This window comes from Simochromis diagramma, unplaced genomic scaffold (assembly GCF_900408965.1).
Source record: "Simochromis diagramma unplaced genomic scaffold, fSimDia1.1 OVJJ01000361.1, whole genome shotgun sequence".
NCBI classification, from domain to species: domain Eukaryota; kingdom Metazoa; phylum Chordata; class Actinopteri; order Cichliformes; family Cichlidae; genus Simochromis; species Simochromis diagramma.
The window spans coordinates 6,991,515-7,002,319 of record NW_024386860.1 but is presented as its reverse complement, the minus strand read 5'-3'; the positions used below and the strand labels follow the sequence as shown (position 1 = coordinate 7,002,319).

Here is a 10,805-nt window from a genome sequence, read left to right as displayed (position 1 = left end):
TCACATTCTAGCTTTAATGTAATACTACCCTCCCCTAAAAAATAATATAAAATGCCAAAGAGAAGTCTAACACCCACTCTTTTTAAATGTCAGCGTGTCAAGATGTCAAGCGCCCCTCAAGTACGACCTTCAAAATCAAAAAGAAGGTTGAAACGAGCATTATCTGCGGACGTCACGCGCCCTTATCTCGGGACCCAATCCGAGCCTTTAATCATTAATGCTAGCACAGATGACAGAAAAAAAAATGGCAAATTTCAGAAACTTCTAACTTGGCTGGTCTTCATCTGGAGGGCAAAACCTTTCATTAGCTTTTTCTTTCTTTGAGTCTTTGTTCCTAATTCCTTTTCTTTTTTCTGTTTTTCTTCTTCTCCACCTCCTTTTCTTGCATGTTTCAAGTAAATTCGGTTCAGTTCAAAGGGTCTATACTAGCGTGACCGTCCCTGTGGCGCAGTGCCAGCTCACTGCGAGGGAACGGTATGATGGAACATCAGCAAACCACAGGAATCTCAGCACTGCTACATAAACACGCTCATCAGGTGTAGAGCAAAGAGAGAAATCGGATGTGCATGTCATGTTTATGTGTGCATTCTAAGGTTTATGCATTCAATCCTTTATCATATGTCATAATCCAAGCTAGCATATATTTAGCAGATGCAATAATTAAGCGTGCACAAAAGGGTAAATGAGAGAACACGCTCACCCACGCACGTCTAGCTCGCTTTGACTGACAGATGCATTGTGTGCGCCATACAGTAGTCATGTCTGCAAGGACGACACATTCACTGCAAGCCAAGCAGCTACTGCTAAAGCGAGAGAAAAAAGGTATTGATTGGCTGAACGCATTAATTCACTGTAGAAAACTAGGGGGGGATTAGCATCTTTAACATCATAAAAAGGTGTAAGATGGCAGTTTAAACCCTGTAGTCGGATTAATGCTGCCTGTCATCAGACACCAAAGGCAAAAATCGCACATTTGAATAGAGTTTAGTAGCTTGAGAGTCCTGCTGTAATATTTCATTAATTTAATAATTTGTAAGCACAATTAATGCGTAATTATACTTACAAATTTAAGTGACCGAACTTGGGAAGAGGCAGCTCCTAAATAGAAGATAAAAGTGCGTTGAGTCTGGCATCAGCATGCGCGGCGGTGGCACGGGTGTGAACACAGCTAAGATGCACTGTGATCCAATTACTAATCACATCTGAAGGTTGATACAAAACCTAACAAAGGTGATCTGGGGTGCCTACTCAACTGATGTGGATCCAGGTGGGGAAAAACAATAGCGCATTTGGTGTTCAGCACCTGGTCAGCTACCTGCAGCCATTACTCTTAAAAAAAAAAAAAAAGCCTGCTGGCTTCTTGTAAAGCCTGAGTCTAATTCTCCAAAGATTTCCCAGAGTTAATTTGCGAAAACAGCTAAATTTAGAGGTGTCCACTTATAATCAGATCACACAAGAAGCATGTTAATAAGCGCCATGAGAGGTCCTGATGTTTGGGTTTTAGCTTCAGTAAATAAGTACAACTTCCCAGTGACATTTTCATTAATCCATCTTTCTGAATAAGTGAACCACGGTCTTTGTGTTTTCTGTGCATACGCTCCGATAAATGAGAATCTGTTACAGCGCTATTAGGATTTGAACTTTCCATGATAAAGTCTTATGATTTACTTGACACAAACAGAAAGCCACACAACACTTTTTCTGCTTTATAAATCCATCATCCTAGCATGTTCCTTCATCACGTTTCCATATCTTCATCTTTGCCTCTTTTTATGCCTCTACGATGCCATTGTTACAATCGTGCATTGACAAGCCCATTAGCACACTGCTCAACCAGCCGCAATCTGTCAAGCTGCTAACCTTTAAAGGAACAGTGTGATGTTTGGCTCTGTACCCACATTATGTTGCCCAGGAACCAGTATGCAGCGGCCATTTCTGCACTGGCCTCACAGTCAGTTGCAGCTTGATGTAAGGCCGTTTGATCTCGACATGTATTTTGATTCTTTCTTTTATCTTGCTTTCTACTGTGACTCTATGTTGGAAAGTATGGCATCTTTTGTGAAGCGTCAGTACGTAATGAGCACATACCATCCTCATAATGGCCTAATGAGCACAGCCAAGGGTGAGTGCAACAACACACTCTCTCACGTACACACACTGCTGTCAAACAAGCCATGAAACACGTGTGCGCACAGACACCCAGGTGGTCCCATAACCTCGATGTGTCTCAAGCCAACTTACCTATTAGAAAACCAATCATGTTGTGCACCTGGGCCTCTCACTGATAAAAAATTGGAGTAATGCTGAAAATCTGACTTGTTTTCCTACAATATGCTTATTTCATGTCCTACTGGTGTTCCATATCGCGCAGAAGGATCATGAATGCAGCTGAGAAATTGCATTGCATTTGGCTGATTGTTTAAATATTGGAATAAATGGTTTGTGTCATGCAGGTGCAATTTTGTCTGCTTGTGTGTGTCTGTGTGTGTGTGTGTGAGGAGAGAATAAGACCTAACAGGGAAATAGGGAATGCACCGTTTATGTGCTTACAGAGTATAAATACTGATAAATATAAATACTGATTCAGGATGACTTTAAAGTCATAACCGATAACAGCAGAAAGGAGAAGGTCAAAGTGGTCAGAGTGCTCTCTGTTAATACATTTTTATAGCAAAAGAGAGGCGAGGTGAAGTGTCGGTATATGACTGACTTAAACTTATATTATGACAAACAACTGGGTCAATGCAATAATATATGGGGAAATACAGTCTAACATAGTGCTACACCAGCTGCAGACAAACAAACACACACTTTGTTTAAAGAAGATTATTTTAAGGGGCTATGGCTCTGTCTCAGGACCTCCATCCCCTTCTGTGTGCAAACACACAACAACTACAAATAACACTTACTAAGACCTCCGTCACACAGGCCTAGAGACAGATCATTTTATCATCGTAGGCCTTTAGTTTGCACAGAAGATGTCTGCATACACTTCTTGCCGAGTAGCAGTGAAACCTAAAAAAACGACAGCTTGTTGGCCTTGAAAGGAAACGTTGAGCTTTATCTGCAACCAATTCGATTCAAAAAGTTCAGTTCTTACTTTGAAAGCGAAAGGTCTTCTTTTTTCTGGTTTACATCACATTTTCTACAGAGCCAGTACTGCTCAGCAAGCAGCTGGCGAGTGGTTGCAGATAAGTCGGTGTCTTCCATGGAAACTAAATGGCAACTATTGAAACCTGTGAGTGACAAAAGCAAACACAGGGAGGTTTTTAGAGTAACAGTGTATAGATATTTATGACAAATATCACCAAGAGACTGCCAGCAACTCCTAGGAGCCTCTTGTCAACTGGTCAGGGAATATTTTTCCCTAGCAACAGGTGGTTGCCAGGATGTCGCCGACTGGTCTCTAGTGTGACTGGGTTCACATGCAGACAAAGCATGAAAAAGTAGGAGTCTGACTGAAAGTAGGTTGCAAAGCAGCTTACAAAAGCAGCAGCATGGTTCTTATTTGCAAACTCATAGACAAGTGTCAGCTGAGTCATATATAGTTGATAACAGTAGTTGAGGCTTAGGCAGATAATTTAGCTATGCAGAGATGTGCAGATTTGATGTGTCGCAATAATCATCCATCCAGTAATTTTCCAAGCTGCTTATCTAAAAAGGGTCAAGGAGGGACTGAAGCCTATCCTCACTGGGCCAGAAGGAAATCAGACAAGTTCCCGGTCCATCAGACAGAGCGAGAAAGACAACCATCCACACCTACAGTCAATTAACCTCGCATCTGTGTCACTGTCACATGCACAAGCAGGAAGAACATGCAAACTCACCACAGAAAGTCAACCAGCCAGTCGGTGGCTTTAAACCACACCCCCACCCCAAAGAGGAAGCCACTGATCACAAAGTAATTTGTATAAAAATCTAACACCTCTTTCGGAGCATTATAATTCCACATTAAATAACAAAAACGTTTATATTAGAAATTCTAATAAGCATTCAAATGTGGGCAGAATAAAAACTGCAGTGATTTGTTTCAATTTGGAAATTTAGTGAATGAGTGCGACGGGGGTTCACTTTGTACTTCAGCAGAAATCTTTCCTAAAAAAAAAAAGCTGTTACAGTAGCATTAGCACGTCACTCAAGTGAACCAGTCACACAATGCATGGGTTCAAGCAAATTACATGGCAGCTCCACACATACAAATGTATTCTCATTAAAATAGTTTGTGCAGCTGAAATATAAAAAAAATCTATTTGTACTGATATATGATGTGATGCAATGTGTGAGCAACTCCGCCTTTTCTTTGTGAACTGCATTGTGGGAATAGTGATTCATCAAGAGCACAAACACCAAGTGTACAGTCTGCATTTGGATTACTTTGAGTATTCTTCATTCTCCAAGTCTTTGAAACGACGCGTTATATGGAAATTCGACACAGCTTTATGCACATAAATCCTTCTTAAAGTCCGACAGCATCCAAATACGTGACATGTAATTAATATTTCCCATGTCCTCGGTGACACCGTGATAGCTGACTGCAGCCCTGTAATTATCCCAGGCTGTAAATATTGTACACTTTCATATTGAGCCACAAATCACAGTGAGTTAACGCATCCGCTACTAAATACTGCTGATAGGCGCTGACACACTGACGCCTCCGTCTGCAGCCAGGCCCCTTTCCTCACCTTTCACCTGTCTCTCAACATGCCATCATCACCCCACCCACACACATAAAGCACCACAAACCACCTAATGCCCCATCCACCATAATCACTTTCACACCAAACAGCTACAGAGAGAGAGGGAGACAGTGGAAGAGTGATTAGCTTGACGTCGCAAAAAAGAAATAAATAAATAAGAGCGTGATGGAAGAGGGGGCGGGAGAGCATAAGAGAAAATGAAGAACAGGTAAGAGGCAGGGAATGAGAACAAAGCTAATAAGATGGTGAGATACAGACAGTCGCAAAACAGAAGCATAGAAATGAGCGAGAGAAAAGAGATGGGCAGTCTGTGCTAAAATAGAGATGGGACGCAGAGACGTGGCGGAGGCAGACAATGGAAATCAACAGTGCTTCAATTTTATTTAAAAGAGAGGGGCGCAAGACGGAGAGGCATTCCTTCACGGCCACAGAGAAACGAGCGATAGATAGCACATGCCTAGAGGTTATCACTATATTTATACTCTTCTATGCCATTATTTATTTATTTCTCTCCCCCTGCTCTCTTGCTCCCTTTGACAGGCCTGATTTTTAATAACACGCAGATCTTTGTTCTTCGTGATTAAGAGATGGAGATTGGGATGATAGTGCCGCAGGGGCCACTGAGGCCCACACTCCTACTCTGCAGAGGACAAATCCCACCTCCAATTCTTCCTTCAAACAACCTCTTTGTCCTCTTCCTCATCCTTCCCGCTGCCCTCTTCATCCGAGCATCAGCTATCCCCTCAGCCTTGCGTACTCCTCATCCTTCTGCCTCCCCCTTACGCCGTAGCTCCCCCTCTTCTTCTCATCAACTACTCTGTTTATTCATTCTGTGGGAATAAATCATGACCCGAAGCTCACTGTGGAGGAGAAGTGCTGGGAAATAGTGCTGAAATCAATGTCACGATTCCAGTAAGAATATTTCCAAGATATCGATAAAGGTTACGATACGAATTGTGATTTTGTTTGTTATAGTGAATAATAAAATCCTCTGCACACAAACAAAACCCTTCTCAGGGAAGATTGGGTTACATTTAGTATTTCTTTTAAGTTAGAGCCTCATTCACGGATAAAAGATGTTAACTGACCACAACAAAGGACAAACGAACACTGAGTCCAGTTAGTAAGACGAGTCCATTTCTTTATTCTAGCCTAATCGCTGTTTGGAAACAGAAACAAAAGAAACACATGCTTGGTTTTATCATGTACTGTTTAAATCTCCACTTTAACAAGAAAACAGACTTTGAGGATGAAGACGAACCCGTGAGTTTGGCAAGCGTAATGCTATCTTGGGTATTATGGTTGGCTGAGGTTGCTGGAGTGCACACTTTCCAAAATCAAATTTAAAAAGAAAGAAAGAAAAAAAGACAAAGAAAAGCAGGAGCGCACTCCTGCTAATGTTACTTTAAACCTCAATACTGTCGCATAGTAGAGTACTGTGGCGCGCTACACAATAGATGTAATGTAACACAGTCCGTGGCCTTGGAAATAATACTGTTTTAGCATCAGTGCTGTGGGAAGGTAGTGCATTGTGCAAAACAACCCTGTTTTCAGTGAGTGTACAATGCTTGTGCTCGACTGACATACTTATAAGGCATCAGATCATTGCTCAGGAGAAGATGTCACTTTTGTCAAGAAAGAAAGAAAAAGAAAAACGTGGATAAATGATTTAGGGATGAAAGTCTTCCTCCTCCCTCTGCTCTACTCCTCTAACTCATCCTGCTGGTAACAACCCAATCCTCCAGCCTCTCTGGCATATTAACATGACAGCCGTCAGCACCTCTGTGCAGCATGGCCTTTGCACTGTGAGTCTGTAAGGATGAGTAGACGGGTGTGTATCTGTCAAGATGTGTCACGGCATGTGTGGTTCAGCCAAGTGTGCGGAAGATGCGAGTGCAAGTATACAGTATATGCATCGATACTTTTCATATGCGCTTGTGCCGATTGTTAATTTGTTTTTTTTACTTGCAGAAGTTCAGATTTCAGATTTCAGTGACAGCTCAACTCAATCTTAAGCTACAGCTGTTTACCACCATGCAATGTTCAGTCTCATAGATACAGCTAGAAATAAGCTAGTGTAATAAGTACATTTCTCTGTTTTTGGATGGGAGCAGTCAAAAATAATTGGAACATTATTTCTGACAGTTTACAACTTCATATTTAAATGTAATATTTCACAAAATTCAAAATCCAGCTCCTTCACTAGCTTCAGTGCTATTCACACGGGGCTAGTATTACCTAAGCAGCTAAGGTAATTTCTAACAGCAAAGATCATCTGTGAGTTTAATCCCATGTAAATCTGCAGTGTCCATTATTTGTAAAGTAGGAATTAGCCTTTAATACTTCTCAATACCTCAAAGCGCTCTTTAATTTTAATCTCAAGCAAATCAGCCTCTTAGTGATTTGGCCTGTTGTTGTTGTTTTTTCTTCTGTCCCACTCCTGCTCAGGAAATATGAAGACTATATTTGCAATTACAAATGAAACTTTGGACAGCAGCGGCTCATGTTGCTACACAGCATGGAGACCCATTTACACAAAGAGCTAGATCAAATGTGTCAAAGGATAATGAGGTACATGCTTTAAGGAACAGTTTGCTGTCTTTCAACAGGCTCTGCAGTTTTTATGTGACAGTCTATTAACAGTAGGTGGAAAAAAGGCTCAGAACTAGTGATTACACACGTTCTAATCTATTTTTATCATCATATCTGAGGATAATGTCAGTAAACACAGACTCTGTTTATCCCTGCAAATGTGGTTCCCTGGTGTAGTCCTGTGCAGATACAATTTTAGACATGGACATTTTAAAACACGCATTTGACGGCCACTTTATTATGTACACCTGTTCAACTGCTCATTACTGCACCTATCTTTAACCAAGCAATCACATGGCAGTAACTCAGTGCATTTAGGCATTAACACATGGTCAATATGAGCTGCCGAATGGGGAAGAAAGGTGATTTAAGACACTGAATGTGGCATTGTTGCTGTTGACACCAGACAGGCTGGTCTACTGGTGTTTTCCCACACATCCATCTGTAAGGTGTACAGAGAACAAAGACAAACCCACACCAGGTGCCACTCCTGTCAGCCACAAATAGGAAATTGAAGCTACAACTCACCAAAACTGGACAACAGAATATTGGGGGGAAAAGTGTGGTTTGATGAGCCTCGGTGTCTGCTGTAACATTCAGATGGTAGGGTCAGAATTTGGAGTAAACAACGCATGGAAAGCATGGATTCATCCTGCCTTATATCAACAGTTCAGTCTGCTGCTGCTGCTGCTGCTGCTGGTGGTGGTTTTATGATGTGGAGGATATTTCTGTTGCACATTTTGGGGCCAAATGAGCATCATCTAAAAGCTTCACCCTACCAGAGTACTGCTATTGACCAGGTCCGTCTCTTTATGACCATAATGTACTCCTCTGATTCATAGTACTCAAATAGCTTCCACAGTCACCTTTTCTCAGTCCAACAGAGCAACTTTGGGATTTGTTGGGATTGGGAGATGTGCGTCGTGGGTGTGCATCCATCACATCTGCAGCAGCTGTATGATGAAGGCACAAGGTGGTTCAACCCAGTACTATCAACATGTACCCAGTAAAGTGGCCAGTGAGTGGATCTATATGCTAGACACCACCATCAAAAATCAGGGAAAAAATGTATTTCATCCTCATGTAAGTTGCTGCACATTTTATTTTACTGACTGTATTTCTTATTCGCTGAGACCTTCATTAACGGTCTCAGCCGTGCACTCTGACAAGCACCGCCACAGTAACCAAAACCAGACAAGCCTCCGTCTGATGCCGGCTTTTATGGGAGCAATAAAACCTGAACAATGCAGCACTGCCTGCAGTTAGCCGCTATAACTAAATGTGTGTCTGCATGGATGTGCCCATTTTCTGTCAACTAGGATATAGTTCGTCTGTCTGCGACACCTACATCTGTGCATCACGGCACATTTAATGCACTGCTCCACTCACTGGTTGTGAATGTGTTTTTATCATCATGCACCCTACTTCTGTCTATCTCGGTTTCTATTTGGGGGCATTTTGTACTGTGTCACTGTGACGTGTTTTTCTCTCTGCTCCACAAGCCTGTAATTCATGTGTGGCCATACACACACAAAGGATTGAGGATGTGCTGACACAAGGATATTCTTTCTTCTGCATGAGCCTTCTCCTCTAAGCTTCAGGTCAGGACAGAGAACACGCGATGCACGCACCAATAGCAACTTGAAGAATAGATCTCAATACGTGTAATCGATAAATATGCACACATATGCTGTAACACGTGCCGTTTCTGTTTGTCATTACACCTCAGTTTCTCTGGAAGCACCCACCCCCCACCCTCAGTGCTTGGTAATAACCGACTTTCCCTCCCTGGTTTCCTCCTGGAACAAAGGTGAAGGGCACAGAAAACAGCAGACGAGGGAGGGAAAGAGGCTCTAATGGTGATGTTTTTCAATTGGCTTGATTTATGGCTGGCTGTTACCATTTATTTATTTATTTATTTATTTATTGCCATTTACTCCCAAAAGCTGAAGGAACCAGACTGGACAATCAAAGCTGGAGGATGGAGGACGGCTGCAGTGAGTAAAAGGTGAACACTAGACCCATGAGAAACGCGCAGAAGGATGTAACCAGGCTCTCAGGATGAAGACAAGGGGAGCAGAGAAAGACAGGAGCGAATGAAGGAATACAAGAGTGAGTGGGAGAAAGATAAAAAGAGAGCAGAGGGGGCTTAATGAATGTAAAGGCTATAACAATGAGGTGAGGTAAATTGTCCATTAACTCAAGAGTTTCTCATGCGTGTGTGTTGCTTCACCATAACATTCCAATTTAGCAGGTTACACACCGATGCTTCCTGGCCAGAGACATGCAAAGTGTCTTTAGGATACCAAGTTAGCCTGAAGAGAGACAGAGGAGAGTGATTGAGGAAGACAGATAAGGGGCAAAGGAGAGTAGTGACCAAAAAAGAGAAAGGGAGGAGAGTAAAAACAGAAGGAGCAACATGGTGGAAATGTAGTGGTGAAGGAGAGATAAAGGAGTTGGAGGGGGGGGGCAGGAAAGCGAGAGAGGAAATATTGAAAGCTGAGGAGGAGAGCAATGGGGGAGAGGCTAGATAATTCAGCTGGAGAGGAGGAAATTCACAGGGGGAGGGAGATAGCATCAGTTCTTCAGATACAGAGGGAGATAGCCACTACAGAGGGACAGGATCGAGATTTCAATACACACCCGAAAGGAACACAGAGCGCCGCATTATCACACAGCAAGAAACACAATTATTACCTTCGACAGCCCCTGAGAGAGTGGAACAAAAAAACAAAGAGTGAGCCGGGGCAGCTGTAATGCTTTATAAATGACACAACAATTTGGCGGCAGAAGGCTGAACTGGATGGGAGGTTAATTCGTTTTAATTGGTCTGTGCAATCACAGGATGCAACGAGGAAGATAATGACGGGAAAGGAGAAAAATGACTTCTTCCACTCGCGTCACCTAACTGGCTAAATCGAGTCTGTCACATCAATGTCACTGAAGTGATTCCACAATGGATATCAAATGTCAGATATGAATTAATTTTTAATGACTTGAACGAGCGCCCAAGCAATAGACGAAGCGCCTCGTCCAACGGAATATTTTGTCTGACGCTTGCGATAGCAGGCATCTCAAAAGTATTTTCATACTATAAACCAAACGTGAAGGGACACCTGTCATTAGCAGTTACAGTGAGTTAATTTGGGGTCTAACTAGCTCACAGTGTTGTGACAGGAACGGCCATATGACTTACTATAGCACCTCAGCCTTGGAATAAGGCTTCCCCGTCATTAGCTGCAGAGGCTCGAGCAGTTCTGACAGACGCCAAATCAGGAAATGATCACAGTTCAAATGTCATTCATCGGTTTAGGCCTGAATGCCAATGGATCTGTGTTTCTGTATTGTTTATATGCGCATGCAGGCTTGCTGTAAATCTTTATGTGTGTTAGGATGTTGCCAGTTTGTGTAAAGGAAGACAGACAAACACACGCTGCATAAAACGGATTAGTTCACTATTATGGAGGAGCTGTCAGATGCTTATAAGACCAAAACACATTTCCCCTCCCGTCTCCC

The 10,805-nt window shown here is 42.4% G+C and overlaps 1 protein-coding gene across 2 annotated transcripts in view; it reads right to left on the bottom strand.

The window, feature by feature from the left end:
• grik5 (glutamate receptor, ionotropic, kainate 5) overlaps positions 1 to 10,805 on the bottom strand; it is a 92,349-nt gene that overhangs the window by 68,858 nt on the left and 12,686 nt on the right. The gene's annotated exons all lie outside the window — the stretch shown is intronic.